At 38.8% G+C, this 19,979-nt stretch overlaps 1 protein-coding gene and 1 pseudogene across 9 annotated transcripts in view; one reads left to right on the top strand and one right to left on the bottom strand.

Annotated features, from left to right (window-relative positions):
• DMD (dystrophin) overlaps nt 1-19,979 on the bottom strand; it is a 2,362,639-nt gene that overhangs the window by 1,164,671 nt on the left and 1,177,989 nt on the right. The gene's annotated exons all lie outside the window — the stretch shown is intronic.
• LOC139180884 (serine/arginine-rich splicing factor 2 pseudogene) lies at nt 5,861-6,445 on the top strand (annotated as a pseudogene).

The following is a 19,979-nucleotide window of genomic DNA, read 5'->3' as shown; positions in this document are numbered from 1 at the left end:
TACACCTAACTTAACATTCTGACTTTCAAACTACATAGCTATTTAATTTGTCTCAACACAGTTGCTGAGTAGTAGTATTAACATAATAATAATAATTATTATTATATATTGATCTTCCAAATCATAGTCCTTTCTACCTGCCCTGACAAATCAGAAATTACGGTTTATACCAGAATCATCTGAGCTCCACCTGATCTGTTTTTTCCATTACAGTGTATCAGTTTAAATACACAGCATCAATTACTGTGATTGTGAACATTAATATTTCTATCTTAAGAATTTTCTCTGTATTTTCTTTCTAGGTTTTAAAATATTTATTTATTTTGGCCTAATTCCAAAAACAAACTAACAATCTTATCTGAATAACAAATTCTTTTTGAAAGTAGTTATAGCCTATGGATAGGTTTTTGATAGCAATATAAAGTATCAGTTCAGTTCAGTTCAGTTTTGCTCAGTCACGTGCGACACTTTTCGATCCCATGAACCGCAAAACTCCAGGCCTCCCTGTCCATCACCAACTCCCAGGGTCCACCCAAACCCATGTCCATTGAGTCAGTGATGCCATCCAACCATCCCATCCTCTGTCGTCCCCTTCTCCTCCTGCCCTCAATCTTTCCCAGCATCAGGGTCTTTTCCAATGAGTCAGTTCTTTGCATCAGGTAGCCAAAGGATTTTAGCTTCAGCTTCAGCATCAGTCCTTCCAATGAATATTCAGGACTGATTTCCTTCAGGATGGGCTGCAAGGAGATCCAACCAGTCAGGACAGGAATCTAAGTCCCCCCCAAACTAGTTCAGCATCCTCTCCTTTCTGACATAAATCAGACCCAATTTTCATGAAGAATATATGTCTTGTTCTGACGAAACTAATTTATGTAAAGGCAGAGTTCTTTAAATCACTGGTTCCCAACCTCCAGGCCTCAGACTAGTACCTCCTCTTAGGTCAGCAGTGGCATTAGACTAAAAATAAAGTGCACAATAAATGTAATGCACTTGAATCATCCCAAAACCATCCCCCTGACCCCGGGTCTGTGGAAAAAACTGTCTTCCATGAAATCGGTCCCTGATACCAAAATGGTTGGGGACTGCTGCTTTAAATGGATAAAAGTCCATACAATTTTTAACATTTCTGACATGTACACTCATATTTTTATTAATTGGGACAAACTATCAAGGCTATGGTCTTTCCAGTAGTCATGTATGGATGTGAGAGTTGGACTCTAAAGAAAATTGAATGCCAAAGAATTGATGTTTTTGAACTGTGGTGCTGGAGAAGACTCTTGAGAGTCCCTTGGACTGCAGGGAGATCCAACCAATACATCCTAAAGGAGATCAGTCCTGAATGTTCATTGGAAGGACTGATGTTGAAGCTGAAACTCCAATACTTTGGCCACCTGATGCAAAGAATTGACTCATTTGAAAAGACCCTGATGCTGGGATAGATTGAGGGCAAGAGGAGAAGTGGACAACAGAGGATGAGATGGTTGGATGGCATCACCGACTCAATGGACATGAGTTTGGGTAAACTCTGGGAGTTGGTGATGGACAGGGAGGCCTGGTATGCTGCAGTCCATGTGGTCGCAAAGAGCTGAACACGACTGAGTGACTGAACTGAACTGAACTGATGCATCAATTTGGGCTCCCCTGGTGGCTCAGATGGTAAAGAATCCGCCTGCAATGTGGGAGACCTGGGTTCGATCCCTGGGTTGGGAAGATCCCCTGGAGGAGGGCATGGCAACCCACTCCAGTATTCTTGCCTGGAGAGTCCCCACGGACAGAGGGGCCTGGTAGGCTACAGTTCATACGATCGCAAAGAGTCAGACAGGAGTGAGGGACTAAGCACAGCACATCCATCAATTCACCTTTACCTGGGAATAGTTTCTCTTAAGGAAACAGGTAATTAAGAACTAAAATCCTTTCTATTGAGAAAGTGATAAAGGAGCTTAAACAACTAAAAAAATGTATATTATGTGTCCCTCAGTGGACCATGACATAATTCTGTCAAACTTTGAAACAACTCAAAGAAAGTCAATGAATACACGGAGGACTAGACTGTAAGTTATTTACTGCAAAATGATTAGCAAAACTAACACATGGAGTATTTTGGAAAATGGCAAGTGGACCTAGTAAACTCATAAATCTGGCTAAGGAGATATCTAGAAAGAGTAAAAAAAAAAATTGATTGACTTCTTTAAATGCCTCTGATACTATAAGAAAGAGATAAACTAAAGAAGGAATTATTCAGTTTTAGAAAAGACTGTACATAAAACATAGAATGCCCAGGATAGACTTCCAAGCTAAGAAAAGAATCAAAGTTCAACAATGACCTCAGAGCAAAAAATAAAACCTGGAAAAATAAAATGTAGTCTCAGGGTAAAGAAGTAAAGTAAAGGAGCTATACAATCCTTGTTTAAGATCTTAGAATGATTTTAGAGCATTCCTCTCCAAATCTGTTTGCTAGGCCACCTACATTAGCCTCAGACAGGGGTGGCCCAAGGTAGATAAGGTCTTATCTTAGAAAGAAATGAGAATGTAGATTTTGTTTAACAGAGTGAACACCCAATAAGAATCTCCGGCAAGCCCAATAGAGAATGGGGGGTGGGAGGTTGAAAGGGAGAGGGAAATTTTGTGCTTGTTAGAAGCACCATGAGATAAGACTAAAAGGGACAGATGCAGTTCAGAATGAAAAGAATACTCGGTACCCTCAACATTGTGCACACACTAAGAAAGCTACTTAGCTACAAACACAGACCATTTAAGGAAGACAGGATGACTCAGACGGACACACTGAAGCGACTTAGCATGCATACATATATTGGAGAAGGAAATGGCAACCCACTCCAGTATTGTTGCCTGGAGAATCCCAGGGACAGAGGAGCCTGGTGGGCTGCTGTCTATGGGGTCGCACAGAGTGGGACACGACTGAATCGACTTAGCAGCAGGATGACTCAGAAGGCTGAACTAAGATATTAAAGGACTAACTGGTGACCCAGGAATGGTCCTGGGCCCTAAACCAAGAAACTGGAATCAAAAGCCCATTAGAATTTTAGAATTACTGTGAACCATTCCTCCTTTTGAATAGAAATGTCAACTAAGGCCATCCTATGTCCATCTTAGGGCTTCCCTGGTGGCTCAGATGGTAAAGAATCCTTCTGCCAGTGCAGGACACTGGGGTTTGATCCCTGGGTTAGGAAGATTCCCTGGAGAAAGAAATGGCAATCCACTCTAGTATTCTTGCCTGGAGAATACCATGGACAAAGGAGCCTGGCAGGCTACAGTACATGGGATTGCAAAGAGTCAGACATGACTGAGCAACTAAGAGTTTCAGTTTCAAGCCCATCTCAGTATTATATGTTAGATGTGAAAAGGGTGGATAACCTGTCATTTTATCACACAGGTCTTCTGTTTAAGAGGAATAAAACTTGAGGAAATACACCTGAAGTGTTTTCTATATCCAGACCTAATTAAAATGGCAAAGTCCGAGATGGTCACATGTTATCATAAGAAAATAAGAGCTTAATGGTCTTTAAAGGGGGTGGATGTATGTTTTAATGTGAGAATGTTGATGTTATCTGTCCAGGGAATTGACTATGGTAGATTAAAAATGACCACAAATCCTCACACTTTTTCATTGAGAGATTCTTTTTTCCTTCCTTTGAACCTAGTCTGGCCCATGGTTGCTTTGACAATGGAATCTCATAGAAGAGATGCAGAACTGATACTACATATTGGCTTGGTACTAGACTTTAAGATGGAGAAGGCAATGGCAGCCCACTCCAGTACTCTTGCCTGGAAAATCCCATGGGTGGAGGAGCCTGGTAGGCTGCAGTCCATGGGGTTGCTAGGAGTCAGACACGACTGAGTGACTTCACTGTCACTTTTCACTTTCATGCATTGGAGAAGGAAATGGCAACCAACTCCAGTGTTCTTGCCTGGAGAATCCCAGGGACGGGGGAGCCTGGTGGGCTGCCGTCTATGAGGTCGCACAGAGTCGGACACAACTGAAGCGACTTAGCAGCAGCAGACTTTAAGAGGACTGGTGCTTCTGCTATGGTCTCTTATAAACCTGACCATTAAGAAATCTAACTAGAGTAGAAATCTGCCAGACTACACGGAGAGGCTCTGATAAAGGGGCTGGGGGGATGGGGGATGGGAACCAGCCAACACGCAGTAGTTCCAAGAGAGCCACCCCAGTCACCCTAGCTAATTCAGCGGATAAAATGAAGAAATGAGTCCTACAGTCTACTGCCTGGATTTCAGTGTCTTAGAATTATGAGATAAAATAATGATAAAATTCTAGCCACTAAATTTTGATGTAGGTTGCTATGCAGTAGTGGATAACCAGAGCACATACATAGCAATTAATAACATGCAGAAGATGCAGTGACTTTTGTTGGGGCCCAGGGCCCCATATGCCTCAATAGCATATTGATTATTTTAAATTACATTTACTTAAGAAATGGCCAATACAAAAGGGACACTTAAGACCTTTCTCTTTCTCTCTCTGAAAGCGGGAGATGAATCTCTTCCTGCATCTAGAGGCTGAAGGACATCCTTATCACCAGAGAGAGGGAGTTCGGCTGAGAAGCCTGTATACAATTGACTACCCCAAGCCCACACTGTTTAAATTCCTCACTAATTAAGCACCCAAAGCCTAAATTCTTTGCCCTGTCAATTCCTCATAAATTTACTGTTTACCTAAAGAGTATAAAAGTTGCCTGCTTTGTCTACTTCTTAGGTGCCATTTCTGTGAGACTTCTGTGCACAAGAACTAAAGTGTTCCTTTTTCTCCTGTTAATCTGCCTTATGCGAATTTTCTTATCAATCCAGCCAATAGAACTCAAGAGGGATAGAGGGGAAATTTTCCCTCTCCTTGACACTTGTAAAGAGTACATAATGCTCACTGAAGGTGAGAAATAATTAATAAAATACTATTTTCTACCCCATTACTGTCAAGCTCATTTATCAGAGCCTAATAGACATGATTCATGAGAAAAGATGCCTTGCCAACAATCTGATGAAATATAATTATTAATTCTAAAAGCATTTTTAATGCAAGTCATATCAAATGAATTTACTCCATCAAAAAGTATATCTAGTTAATTAATAACAAAACAGTAACTTTTAGTAATCTGAGTTATATTCAATTATGTAATTTGGAATGACAGATCATAACTTTGACTTTTATTTTTGTATTTCTTTTTTAAAATTTTTATTTAACTTTACAATATTCTATTGGTTTTGCTGTATATCAAAATGAATCTGCCACAGGTATACATGTGTTCCCCATTTTATTTTTTATTTTTTTCAAGCAGAATAAGAGCTCTCATACTGAATTTCTGATTAGAACTCATACCCTGCAGGTGGCTCTCATGGTCTTCTGCCTGTTGGTGTTATTGAATCAACCCATCTGTTCATGATCTGTTTTGAAACTTTGTTTCTGTCTTCAAAGTAAACAAATCGTTTTAGCATACATGAATCAGCACTGCCATGTACTTGGTCACATAATTACACCTATATGCATATACTTTTGCCCATAATTAAAACTGCGTGTTTAGACATATACAGGAAAAGTCATAAAATGATATTATAGTCATGAACTTTCACTTCAAAAAAAGGAAAACTGGTACAGAGCTGTTCCTCCAGCAGTCTCAGCTCTGGAGACAATCCGCGCGGACAGAACGCTCAACATTCGGGGGTCAATAAGCAGCCACCGGCTGAGGTCAACTGACGCAAAGAGGCAGAGTCTTCAGGCTGAACAAAGCCAAGGCAAACTTAGTGCCTGCGTCGTCCTTGCAGCCTTTCAGACTGCAGCTAGCTCAGAATTCAGTTCTGGGGGCTCTCTGCTTAGCTCACAAAGGTCATGAATTACAGTCGTCCTCCTCCCAACGTGGGCGACTTGATCTCCCTCAAGGTGGACAACCTGACCGACCCCATCTCTCACAGCACCCTGAGGTGCATCTTCGAGAAGTATGGGCCTATCGGCGATGTGTACATCCTCCGGGACCGCTTCACTCAAGAGTCCCGTGGCTTTGCCTTCATCTGCTTCCACGACAAGCACCACGCCGAGGAGGCCATGGACGCCCTAGACGGGGTCATGCTAGATGGCCATGTTCTGCGGGTGCAGATGGCACGCCATGGTCGCCTCTTAGATTTCCACCAAGGCCACAGCCAGGAAACTCCTCCCCAGAGTCAAGAACGCCAGAGCCGCAGCCTGAGGCTTGGTCGCTGCCGCAGGTCCAGCACCAGGAGCCGATCGCCATCTCAGGCCCGATCTCACTTCAGCTGCTCAAAGTCTCCATCTCGCTCCTGTGATAATTCTCCATCATCCTCGAGATCAAGTTCCACTGGAAGTACCAAGTCCTCCTTGGAGTCCACATCTTCCTCAGCAAGCACATCTAGGTCTAGATCCAGAAGCCTTCCACCAAGAAGAAAGTACAGGTCCTGAGGACAATCAAAAAATCCCTCCAGGTTTCCAGAAGAGGAAGGAGCGGTGTCATATTAGAATGATAAAGAATTAATGAACAACCTGAAAGCTAGGAGCGGGGTGTGTGTGGAAGGGAATGAGGGGGACAGCAGGGGGAGAAGATCAACATCTCAGGTGATCAGACAGGCTTTGAAATTACCTACTGTGTGTTGAAAAGGCTATTCTTTAACACATTGTGTAACTTTTTACTTGTTTCGAATTTTGCCTCAAGTGGTAAAATTCATTTCATAATGGTATTTTGTTTCTTTTATTCACATATCTTTTATATTAGTGAGATGAACAACTTTGTTATTGGTTTGAATATTTGAGGTAAAGTTTCATTTATCATTATATACTGCATTTTCTTTGAAAGTAAACAGATTGTTATCTACTTTGTGGCCTCTAGACTTAAGAAAAGGAGAAGGCAATGGCACCCCACTCCAGTACTCTTGCCTGGAAAATCCCATGGATGGAGGAGCCCAGTAGGCTGCAGTCCATGGGGTTGCTCAGAGTCGGACATGACTGAAGCGACTTAGCAGCAGCAGCAGACTTAAGAAAATGTGTGTAGCCTTTTCTTTCTGAGTAGTCAAAGACTGTCTAGTGATTGACTCTTCATTGCCACCATTCTTTTAAAAATAAAGACCTACTTGAAGTTATTATAAGTGTATGTACATGTGTTATTTACCTTTGTATTTAAATGGTAATCTGGATCTGCATTGATACAGAGAAATTTAAGGTGAAAATAATTTTTTAAAGAATTATTTATCAAACATATTTCTAGTTTCATGTATTTTTGTGCAGTAGACTCAGTTGTACAACAGTTGGGCAATGATGGCTGACTGTTAAGGTGGTGTTTTGTAGTACAGAATGCTTGGCTACTTCACGTTTTCTGCTGATTGCTCCTATGTAAAGATAATGTGCTGTGCAGAAACAAATGGTTATCCAGTTTGTTAAAAAGCTTGACAACTGTACTTGCAGTCACCCAGGCCCAGGCCTCACATATATAAGGGAGCGTACAGTGAACACATCTAGCAGGTGAATTTTTTTTCTAATTTTATTATTATTATTATTTTTACTTTAAATATTGTATTGGTTTTGCCATACATCAACATGCATCTGCCACGGGTGTACACGTGTTCCCCATCCTGAATCCCCCTCCCCATACCATCGCTCTGGGTCATCCCAGTGCATCAGCCCCGAGCATCCTGTATCATGCATCGAACCTGGACTGGCAATTCATTTCACATCATATGATATCTAAATGGGAAGAAGTGCCTAGCAAGATAAAGGGAAGAGCTATTTTCTTCATTATCTTTGAATTGGAAGAAAGAAAGTGGGAAAAGCACGTGCAAAGGCACTAAGGTGTTTCAGAAAGTAAAGATACAGTGGCATAACTAGAATATATGAACTGAGAAATGTGACTTGAGAAGAGCATGGAAAAGATAGAAATATAGTATATTCAGTAATTCAGTTCAGTGTAAGCCACAATAAGGAGTTTGGAGTTCATTTTAATTGTAAGAAAAGTCCATTAAGGGAGTCAAGAATGAAAATCTGTCTGACAGTTTAAGAAGATCACTTTTGTTCTCTCGAGGAATAGTAAATAAGAGATTATGGCCCAAGACGGCAAGAAGGCAGGGATACTCTAGCTTCATGTGGGGGTGAAGCAGAGGAATGGAAGGTAAATTCAAGATAAATTGTGAAGATGGACATCACAGTGCATCACTTGCATGTGGAGTAGATGTAGAAAAGGAAGAAAATTAAAGGATCATGTTGATGCTGATTTCTCACTAACCTAGTAGGTAGAAATAAGATGCTGATGTAGGGTATATGAGGGCTGGGACAGAGGAGACATTTTAAGGGAAGAGTCAAAGATGCATGTATGAAGGCCAAGGAATTGTATCATATACAGATAAATGCACAGGATTCTAGTTCAGAGAAGTCTATAATGGAGATACACATTGAGTATTTACCAAACTAAAGATGATATTCAAGTCCACCCAAATTGATGATGTCACCTAGGAGGAGAGCATATGACCCTGGGAAACCTAAGGATTAAGATGTGGTCTCAAACTGTGCCACTGGCATGCCTGAGAGATTCAGCACAATTAACTGGAGTGTGAAAGAAATGCTAATCCTTTCATGTGTATTACTATTGACCTTTCTTGATTTATATACCTGCCTATGTGTATTTAAACATAGTAAAATATAAAAACAAATGTTCATTTGTGAGAAGAAATATGCTTCTATTTTTGTTCTGATGGGAAAGCATGATCAAAATTTTGAAGACAACCGTCTTAAGGGTCAAGAAGAACAGGGGGAACTAGCTGTAAAAACTTAGAAGGAACAGCCTGTGAGGTAGAACAAAAGGTAGGAAAGTGGATCATGGATGCCAGGAGCAACTATTGTCCTAAGAAGCAAAGATGTGGTCCGTTGTCCCCTCTTTCTCTCTGTTGTTGTGGGAAACACAAAACGACAGTTAGTCTTTTGTGGGCCCTGTTCCAAATGTGAGACTTGCTGGAAATGGATTGGGGAGAATCAAAAAGATTCTGAGAGGCCAAAGATCCCTAAGATTGTCAACGAAGTTGTTTGTTATTCTCTGCCCCACCCACCTCCATTTCTTCACTCAAGTCTACTTTCTCTGCTATCTATTGGTTGAGGTGTTTGTTTTGACTTTTTGTCTGGGCCTTTAACAACTTCACAGTTACACTGGAAATCATTGGGTTGCTTGTCAGATTTCAAATATTACAGAAGCTATTTGGGGGGAAAATAAAACAATGTATATTTCAGGCACATTTCCAGTCCTAAACAATGTAAAGTATGGCTAAACATAGCACTGAGCCACTAAGGCTGTCTTTCAGTTCTATAATGTAGAGAAATAATAGCCTTATGACAACTTGGATAATACCTTTAAGTTTCTACAGTATTGTTCCAGATATCAAAGAAATTTCACTCCACAGTGGTTCTCCCTTTTTGGTGAGCTATGTAAAAACAGCCTTGGCTCTGCAGAAAGAAAACCTAGGTCCAGTCCTAAAGTTTTTTGAGGTTTCTAACTTTTGAAAATCATTCAACTCCAGTAAAATATAAACTGTAAAGAGGTATGTACATGTAAGGCATTAGTACTAGGTATTATAATGGCTATAATATGAAAAAATCCATTATTCAAAATTTACTTTATATCATGTTTCGAAACAATTATTGATTCTACAGGTAGTGTACATATACTGATTATGTTCTCTTCATTATTTCTTATACAAGAAGAAAATAATGTTTAATCTACTGATCACATGGAAAGGAGAAGAGTTTAGATCAGCCATGCACGTATTTATGTACTCTTAGGATGATAGGATTAAAAAATCAATAAGACAAAAGACTTTGAATTTTAATGAACAAGTTGGAACGCTTCCTTTTATTTTGTCAATGTGTCTCCCATCTGGGTAGAAGCCTAATCACTTTCAGTTGACACATATAGTGTTAGTTTATATTGGGGTATCTGTCCCTTTCCTCAAAGAATTTGAAACAGAACCACCATACGACCTACCAATCCTGCTTCTAGATATACATTCAAAAAGAAAGAAAATAGGATATCAAAGAGCTCTCTCTGCTTCCCCATGCTCACTGCAGCACTATACACAATAGTCAAGCTATGGAAGCAACCTACATGTCAACCAATGGATGAAAGGACAAAGAAAATATTGTATTAATGGAATATTATTTAGCCTTAGAAACGGAAAAATTCCTGTAATTTGTGGCAACATGGATAAATGTGGGGGCTATTATGTAAGGAGAAACAAACCGGTTAAAAAATGACAAATACTTAATGATTCTACTTATATGCTGCTGCTGCTGTTGCTGCTAAGTCACTTCAGTCGTATCTGACTCTATGTGACCCCATAGACGGCAGCCCACCAGGCTCTACCGTCCCTGGGATTCTCCAGGCAAGAACACTGGAGTGGGTTGCCATTTCCTTCTCCAATGCATGAAAATGAAAAGTGAAAGTGAAGTCACTCAGTTGTGTCTGACTCTGAGCAACCCCACGGACTGCAGCCTACCAGGCTCCTCCATCCATGAGATTTTCCAGGCAAGAGTACTGGAGTGGGGTGTCATTGCCTTCTCCTCTACTTATCTGAGGTATCTACAATAGTCAAACTCTTAGAAGCAGATAATGGATTGGTGGTTGCCAGGAGTTGGGGTGAAGGAGAAATGAGGAGTTACTATTCAAAGGATATAAAGCTTCAGTCAGGCAAGAGGAATGAGTTTTAGAGATCTTCTGTACAACACTGTACTTACGGTTAACAATGCCTTACTGTGCATTAAAAAAAAAAAAAACTCAAAGAGGGTAAATCTCAAGTTATGTCTTATCACAACAAAAAAAGAAAGTGCAGTGCTTATTAACTTTTACTGGATCTTATTGTTTAATGTATTAAAAAGGAAGCTTATATAATAACACAATGTAATATAACTCATATATAGTAAAATTATGATGATAAAACTTATTTTTGCATTGATATTAATTGGTGCCCTTTGTAATCCTATATACTTACATGCTGCATTCAGTTATTATTCTGAGGAGTCCATGGGCTTCACCACACTGCTAAAGGGATACATGGCATACACAGTAAAGAACCACTATCTATTGATGATTCCTTAACACTGACCTGGCACACAAGCAGGGGCTCCATAAATTTTGGATGAACTACACTGATAGTAAGATGACTCAAATTTCTTGCAGCTGCACAATGTCATAAATTTATGGAGATTCTCCAAAGTAGAAATTTAATTTCAACTATTGCTAAAGGAACTTCCTGGCATTTATGTGTTAACGAGGTAACACCTATTTTACACAACTGATTTATGAGTTCTGACTTTTGAATCCAAATATATGGAACATATATCCATATGTTTCTAATTCTCTATATTCTTTCTGATGTATATTTAAAATACTATTTACTTGTAAACTTTTTCCTTATATTTTTTCATGTGGATCATAATAAGCCAGTTTTAAGTAACAAGTATTACCTTTAAATTCATGCTCTCATATTGCTTCCTGGATTAGACACCTGCGTAATTTGTATATTTAAATCCTCAGCCTTTTCCTGCAATTTATTTAGCTGAACCATGTAATATTTTCCTCTTATACCCAAAGGTACCTTTCCCCAAAGAATTCTGTAATGATATGGAGTGATAAAAATTATACAGACATAAATTTCAGAGGCACCAAATCAACTGCTTTCCATTTATCATCATGGTAGTTAAAAAAAAAAAAAAAAGTAGAATCAACGTGATTTACCTTTTAAAGGGGTAGACATATCTGTTCCTATTGACAAATATGCTTTTTTTGGTGACTGGAATCATGATAATCTTTTTATGTGGTTACCGAAGTACCCAGTTATCACAGTTTTTACACTAAAAAGGCAGTATTTAAAGTGTCAAGATTTTTCATAATACCATGTCCTGAAAGTGTAAGACTGTGTTGCTGATATGTTTTCTTTAACACTTAAGGAATTGTGAACATTTGGGATATATTAATTGATGATCTTTAAGCTTTACCAGTAGAATTGCAAATGGGTGATAAATATACAGCACATTCCAACTGAAAATCCATAGGAAGAAAAGACTTGGTGAAGAAACATTTAAAAAATTAACAGTAGCTATTTTTAGTTTAAGAGAAAATTATACAAAACTTGAAAATTAAGCCATGGGACGGTTGTATATGTTCAAGTAACACAGTAGGGTGTTATCTAAATGTCCCCCATGCCCTCAAAAGGGCTTCTACATTTTCAGAGAAATGCAAATCTGTTTGCCTTACTGCTTACTATTAATTTGAGTCCAGACATTTTACTACTCAGTCAAGTGAAAGTGAAGTCGCTCAGTCATGTCTAACTCTTTGTGACACCCATGGACTGTTGCCTGCCAGACTCCTCCGTCCATGGAATTTTTCAGGCAAGAGTACTAGAGTGGGTTGCCATTTCCTTCTCCAGGGGATCTTCCCAGCCCAGGGATCGAACCCAGGTCTTCTGCATTGCAGGCAGAAGCTTTACCTTCTGAGCCACCAGGGAAGTCCTACTACTCAGTAAGGTTAAACTCTAACTTGTAGAAAACTGATATCATGTAAATGACCTTTTTATCCAGTAGAGAATATAACCCTAGATGCTGTAGGATATTAACTTGTTTTGAATTAAACTTATCAATCTAATTCCAGAATTTTTTTTAATCACTGATACAGAAGCATTTACTTCCTGTATCTTCTTTTGTAGCTGACTTGTCTTGCTACTGGCTCCCTCATCAATGTGTTAAATAAAATCCAACATGTACTGATCATGAATTACATGAAAATTAACAAAATTTCACTTTGACACTAGGTGGAGGATTATGGATTTCCTTTATACTTTATTATTGAAAATGTCCTCAATTGACCTACAACATATTAATAATCTGCAAATATAAATGTCTATTTAAAAAATACATAGCGTATGAAAACCTATTTAGCTTCATGATGCCATATGCATGCAAGATTTTGAATACCATACAAAGGAATCTGTTTAAACTGAAGATGAAACAACTTTGCAGCTGATAGTGGGCTTTTGTTTTCTTACCCATCAGAAACAAAGTGATGCAAAAAAACAAAAATAAATAAAATTCAGAAATATGAAAAAGGCATGAGTATTGACATGCACTTATTGTGAATGTGATGAGAGAGGTACGCCAGGACAGAGAGTTAGATTCATTACACTCCTTTCTCATACTATAAATGAAAGAATAACAAATACTGGCTAAAATTCAATAACTTCCATGGCCAAGATACATACTATAATTTGGACATTGATTCCCTTTGATAACCTTTCTCCTCAGGCACTGTGAAGACAAATAATAATTAGTAGTTCAGCTAGGATTTGGACCAGAAATTTCAGCTTCTTTTGTAAGAGACACTCCACATTCACTAAAGCTCTGACAGTTGCAAATACTCCCTGTGGCCAATCCTGCTTATTTTCCCCTTTGGAATGAGTCTGTTTTAACTGAGCCCTCTGGGGTGTTGAGCCACTAGCAGAAGTCAGGACTATGAAGGCTGAGGGCTCAGTTGCAAGCTACTAAATAATGCTGCTTCCCCAAATTTTATTCCTGTATGAACTTTCAGTAAGAGGGACGGTGCCCAGAAGTGGCACATCAGAGGTATCTGCAGTACCTATCTCAAAAACATGCCCCTTCTACCTATTCCACAAATTATACAGTAACCCTTGATCTTGAACTGCTTCTCCTTTCTTTTTAAGTATAAAATCCTGGAGGAGACTTAAGACTGTTTACACTTCTAAGTCTGTTCCTATGTCAGAATACTGACAGTGAATTCTGCAGTGTGAAACTTGAGGTGAAAGAAAGGAAAGAAAAAGGCTGGGAAGAAGGTGATGCTGGAAAAGGAGGGCAGTCCCTAATCATTTCTTTGTTTCATACCCACTTCATCAGTTTTCTTTTCCCATTAGTCTGCATGCTGCTGCTGCTGCTAAGTCGCTTCAGTCATGTCTGACTCTGTGCAACCCCATAGATGGCAGCCCACCAGGCTCCCCCATCCCTGGGATTCTCCAGGCAAGAACACTGGAGTGGGCTGCCATTTCCTTCTCCAATGCATGAAAGTGAAAAGTGAAAGTGAAGTCACTCAGTCGTGTCCGACTCTTCACGACCCCATGGACTGCAACCTACCAGGCTCCTCCATCCATGGGATTTTCCAGGCAAGAGTACTGCAGTGGGGTGCCATTGCCTTCTCCAATTAGTCTGCATAATGAGCATCAACTATTTATTCCCCTTCAAAATGTCCCAAAGTTTCCTGATTATTAAAGGAAAAAAAAATTTGGCCTTAATAAATAGGACTTCATTCTAAACTAAGAAAATCAGACTCTGCGTTGACTGTGCTGTGTCCCTCAGTCATGTCCGACTCTGCAATCCCATGGATTGTAGCCCGCCAGGCTCCTCCGTCCATGGGATTCTCCAGGCAAGAATACTGGAGTGAGTTGCCATGCCCTCCTCCAGGGGATCTTTCCAATCCAGGGATCGAACCCAGGTCTCTGGCATTGCAGGTGGATTCTTTACCATCTGAGCCATTAGGGAAGCCCTAACATAAGGCAAACCACAAGTGAAATTTCAAAGTTTCAAAGAGCCACACCAAAAAAAGTTTACTTTTAATAATGTATTTGTTTTACTTTAATATGAAAAAATTGTATCATTTTCACCTGCAATGAAATAGTTTACTTCCTTTTATGTTACTTTTAAGTCTTCAAAACTCAGCATGTGTTTTGCACTCATAACTCATCTTGGGACTAGCTGCATTTCAGTATTTCATATGATTAGTGGCTACTGAATTGGACATGGCAGCACCAGAGAGAGGCCTAATACTGTGATTCTTATGATCAGGAAACTTTGGAAAACACATCTCTATTTGGAGGAGACCCAAGAATTCATTCAATTAATATACTTTTCTCACTAACAAAGCTTGGATTAGCTCAGTATTGATGTGATGCTGTTAGAACTTACAAGATACTCAAGAACTTTAGCATTCACACAAATACAACACTTTAAAGTGAGATAGAGCATAGGAATTTGGAAAAATCTTGCTCATGGTAAAAATACTTATTCCATTACTGTACAAATGGATCATTAATGACTGCATCACTGCCTCAGTTTGGGGTTTCCTTTCTTAAAATTTATTTTGAATTGGAGGATTGGGGTTTCCTTTTAGTGAATGAAACTATTTCTGTGTGAACTATAGAACACCCTGACCCAGAAAGTAATGGCTGGATTTCTTCCTAGAACGTTCCTTAACTTTCTACAATTTAGATTTAAATAAAAAGAATAATTCTTATTTCATTTAGTTATTTGAGAAATAAATGAAAAAAATGAGTGAAGTGGTGATCATGCAAGCAAAGCCAAAGATTGTATAGGGAAGATGCTAAGGGTAATTTCCAACTCCTGTTATAGCTCTAATTTTTTAACTTAGGGGATGACCCTTCATCTCTCACACCCTTCATTCTTCCCTCCTCTCTTTCCATCTTCTTCATGGGTGACCCTATCTCCTAGCCCCTTGGCAATTTGCCTATGGCTCTTTTTGATTGTCAGGCGATAGCCAACAAGATACAGGGAAAGTCATTCCCTTCTCTTACTCATCAACAGTTCTGTGCAATGAGAGGTTAGGGCTTCCAAGTTTCCATCAGCCAAAAGGTAGAAATCACTTAGAAGTGCTAAATGATTATTGCAGTGTTGACAGCTATAGATAATGAGGGACCGTATTTCTCAAAGAGGAATATTTATTTTGAAAGAAGAAATTAAAGATGGGAATATTACTACACAGACTTTCCTTTAATTTCTCCTTTGAGAACTCTACGAGAGTGTATACTTGTTTGTTTCACTACCAGATTCCTGTTTCTCGGAATAGTATTTGGTGCATAGTAGGTCCTCTACAAATATTTGTTTAGTTACATATTGAGAGAGTTGTTTGGTGGAATCTAACCAGCAAAGAGCCCATGCTGATACCCATTCTGTAGTATTGCCTCTTTTGGAAGCAAGGACTTAATATCTGATTTGAGGAAAGCTGACAATGATATACAAAATAACCAATTTGGGCCCTATTTTTTAAAATTAATTTGATCTTTTAATGTGATATTCTTGATTCCCTTATGACCACAATGAGTCCATCTTAATCACATGTGCTGCTTTATTTTCAACCAAAAAACACACACAGCACCTTCAGATGGATACTTAAGTAGAAATAAACCATTTAAAATGTGTTTACATGTGGAATGTCTAAAAAGAAAATAAGCATAACAGGACCACAAAATCTGTCATGTATGTTCCTCTAATAACAATTTGAGGATGCACTGTTTCAAGTATGCTAAACTACTTCAAAGTGAAATCTGTATGCAGGTCAAGAAGCACAGTTAGAACTGGACATGGAACAACAGACTGGTTCCAAATTGGGCAAGGAGTACGTCAAGGCTGTATATTGTCACCCTGCTTATTTAACTTATATGCAGAGTACATCATGTAAAATGCTGGGCTGGATGAAGCACAAGCTGGAATCAAGATTGCTGGGAGAAATATCAATAACCTCAGATACACAGATGACACCACCCTTATGGAAGAAAGTGAAGAGGGACTGAATAGCTTCTTGATGAAAGTGAAAGAGGAGAGTGAAAAAGCTGGCTTAAAACTCAACATTCAAAAAACTAAGATCATGGCATCTGGTCCCATCACTTCATGGCAAGTAGATGGGGAAACAATGGAAACAGTCACCGACTTTATATTCCTGGGCTCCAAAATCACTGCAGATGGTGACAGCAGCCATGAAATTAAAAGATGCTTGTTCCTTGGAAGAAAAGCTATGACCAATCTAGACAGCATATTAAAAAGCAGAGGCATTACTTTGCCGACAAAGGCCCATCTAGTCAAAGCTCTGGTTTTTCCAGTAGTCATATATACATATGAGAGTTGGACAATAAAGAAAGCTTATTGCTGAAGAATTGATGCTTTTGAACTGTGGTGTTGAAGACTCTTGAGAGTCCCTCAGTCAGCAAGGAGATCCAACCATTCCATCCTAAAGGAAATCAGTCCTGAATATTCATTGGAAGGACTCATGCTGAAGCTGAAACGCCAATACTTTGGCTACCTGATGTAAAGGTCTGACTCATTGGAAAAGACTCTGATGCTGGGAAATACTGAGGGCAGGAGGAGAAGGGGACAACAGAGGATGAAATAGTTGGATGGCATCACCAACTCAATGGACATGAGTTTGAGCTAGCTGCAGAAGTTGGTGATGGACAGAGAAGCATGGCATGTTGCAGTCCATGGGGTTGCAAAGAGTCGGACATGACTGTAACTGAACTGAAGCTACAGCTTGCCTTACAAAGTTCTCACCAAAATTATAGTGTAAAAATCTAGGAAGTACACAAGAAACCATAAGTGTCCCGAACAAAGCTTATCTTTAAAACTTCCACTTTTGTCCAGACACTCTTCTACTAAAATACATTCAGTAACTGTTATTTATATGCTAAAACACAGACTTGGGCATGGGTCTTACAATGTCCTTCACAAAGAGTTCCAAATTTGCCTGTCCAGTCTGAGCAAACACCATCCACCTGGGAACCTGAGTTCCCTAAGCTCTTGCCACTTAAAGTCATTTTCATTCTCCTAACATAAAACAAAAAGGAACTAAAGAACCTCTTGATGAGGGTGAAAGAGGAGAGTGAAAAAGCTGGCTTAAAATTCAACATTCATAAAACACAGATCATGGCATCCTGTCCCATCACTTCATGGCAAATAGATGGGAAAACAATGGAAATAGTGACAGATTTTCTTTTCTTGGGCTCCAAAGTCACTGCAGATGGTGACTACAGCCACAAAATTAAAAGCTGCTTGCTCCTTGGAAGAAAAGCCATGACAAACCTAGACAGTGTATTAAAAAAAAAAAAAAAAAGAGAGATAGACATCATTTTGCTGACAAAGGTTCGTCTAGTCAAAGCTATAGTTTTTCCTGTAGTCATGTATGGCTGTGAGAGTTGGATCAGAAGGCTGAGTGTCAAAGAATTGATGTTTTCCAATTGTGATATTGGAGAAGACTCTTCTTGAAAGTCCCTTGGACAAGGTTTTTCTTAGAGAACATCAGCTGTCGCTACACACAGATTTGTCTTCTGGGCTGCTTACCAAATTCTGGCCTCCTACCAAAAACCTGCTTTTATTTCAAATCATGGGTGCTTTTGTATCTACTGTTCCCTCAATAATAGACATCTTATAAAGAAAAGTGAAAGTGAAAGTCATTCAGTCGTGTCTGACTCTTTGTGACCTCATGGACTATACAGTCCATGGATTTCTCCAGGCCAGAATACTGGAGTGGGTAGCCTTTTCCTTCTCCAGGGGATATTCCCAACCCAGGAATCAAACCTGGGTCTCCTGCATTGCAGGCAGATTCTTTACAAGCTGAGCTACCTGGTAGCTCATAAAGGATCTCCCAAATCTATATCTCAGTAGGAGTAATTGAAAGGGCTTCATAAATTGGAAAGTGCCTTATTATGTTATGACTAATGTTATTGTCATCAGTAACAAGTCTAACATCATCTCTAATAATAAAAATAACTTCTAATACTCTGATTTTGATGAACTATGCGTCAAATGATAACCCATAGCAATAAAGAGGTTATGTGTCACCCATATTGATAATGACATAAGATGGGTTTAATTGGGGTTATACTGATCACTAAACACCATTTTTATGGATGAAAGAAGTTTCATTTTTATTACTTAATATCCTTAAGGCCTCTTAGGAGGGCCTGGCCCTATAGTGAGTGGTGGATATTATTCTCTTTATTAGTTTCCACAATACTTATTAGACAGAGATGTGATTTAACTTGTTCTTAACATTTCAAACTTCTGGCTGATGGTCAGTAAGCCACATAATATTCAGTTTCCAAGGCCTTTAGTTATTTGCTTGTGATTTGGAATAAAATTATTTAATTGTTCTAAGTCATAAAAAGTTATAAGTATAATGTTACTACTTCCTATTTTTTTTATTGAGAATCACATCAAATAATATTTATTATAATATTTAAATATAAATAAAAGCAACTTTAAACACTACTGCAATTAAATAAATAAATATTACTATAAATATTAATTAAATAAGTATTGTGTTACATCTTTCTGGACCTGTTTTTGTAAACGTGGTTTTATACCATCTTCCCTACTTATCCATTTCTAAACTGGCTTCTTAATTTTTTAAAAACTAATATTTTTCCCTTATACTCATCATATTATCACAATTATTATTTTGACAATCAGAAATAACACACATACACACACACACACATGATTATAACAAAAAATCAGTGAAATGATACTTTCCTCTGTGTGATGAACCCTGAAAATTTCTATTTTGCTTCACTAAATACAAAAGCTGATGGTGATATAAAAATTGATATCATGACTCACAGTTTGGAAAATACTAGCCTACTAGATTAAAAAACAAAAAAACAAACAAACAAACAAACAAAACAAAAAAAAAAAAACACGAGAAAAAATAAACCTAAAATGTAACCAGGAGAAAAGGAAATGAGTCCTAACCTTTCCCATTTCTTTCCAAGCATCTTTAATCTGTCCAAGAGATCCTTATTGTGTCCCAATTAAACCACAATTTCTCATAACACCTTCACTTTTTAAATGTTTTCCCCTTTTTCTGGATGTAGGCTTTCCCCCTTACTTACACTTACTTCTTGGAAGGAAAGTTATGACCAACCTAGACAGCATATTACAAAGCAGAGACATTACTTTGTCAGCAAAGGTTGATCTCATCAAGGCTATGGTTTTTCCAGTAGTTATGTACGGATGTGAGAGTTGGACTATAAAGAAAGCTGAGCACCAAAGAATTGATGCTTTTGAACTGTGGTGTTGGAAAAGACTCCTGAGAGTCCTTTGGACTGCAAGGAGATCCAACCAGTCTATTCTAAAGGACATCAGTCCTGAGTGTTCATTGGAAGGACTGATGTTG

This window comes from Bos indicus, chromosome X (genome assembly GCF_029378745.1).
Source record: "Bos indicus isolate NIAB-ARS_2022 breed Sahiwal x Tharparkar chromosome X, NIAB-ARS_B.indTharparkar_mat_pri_1.0, whole genome shotgun sequence".
In the NCBI taxonomy this organism is placed as follows: domain Eukaryota; kingdom Metazoa; phylum Chordata; class Mammalia; order Artiodactyla; family Bovidae; genus Bos; species Bos indicus.
This window is presented reverse-complemented; position numbering and strand designations above follow the sequence as displayed.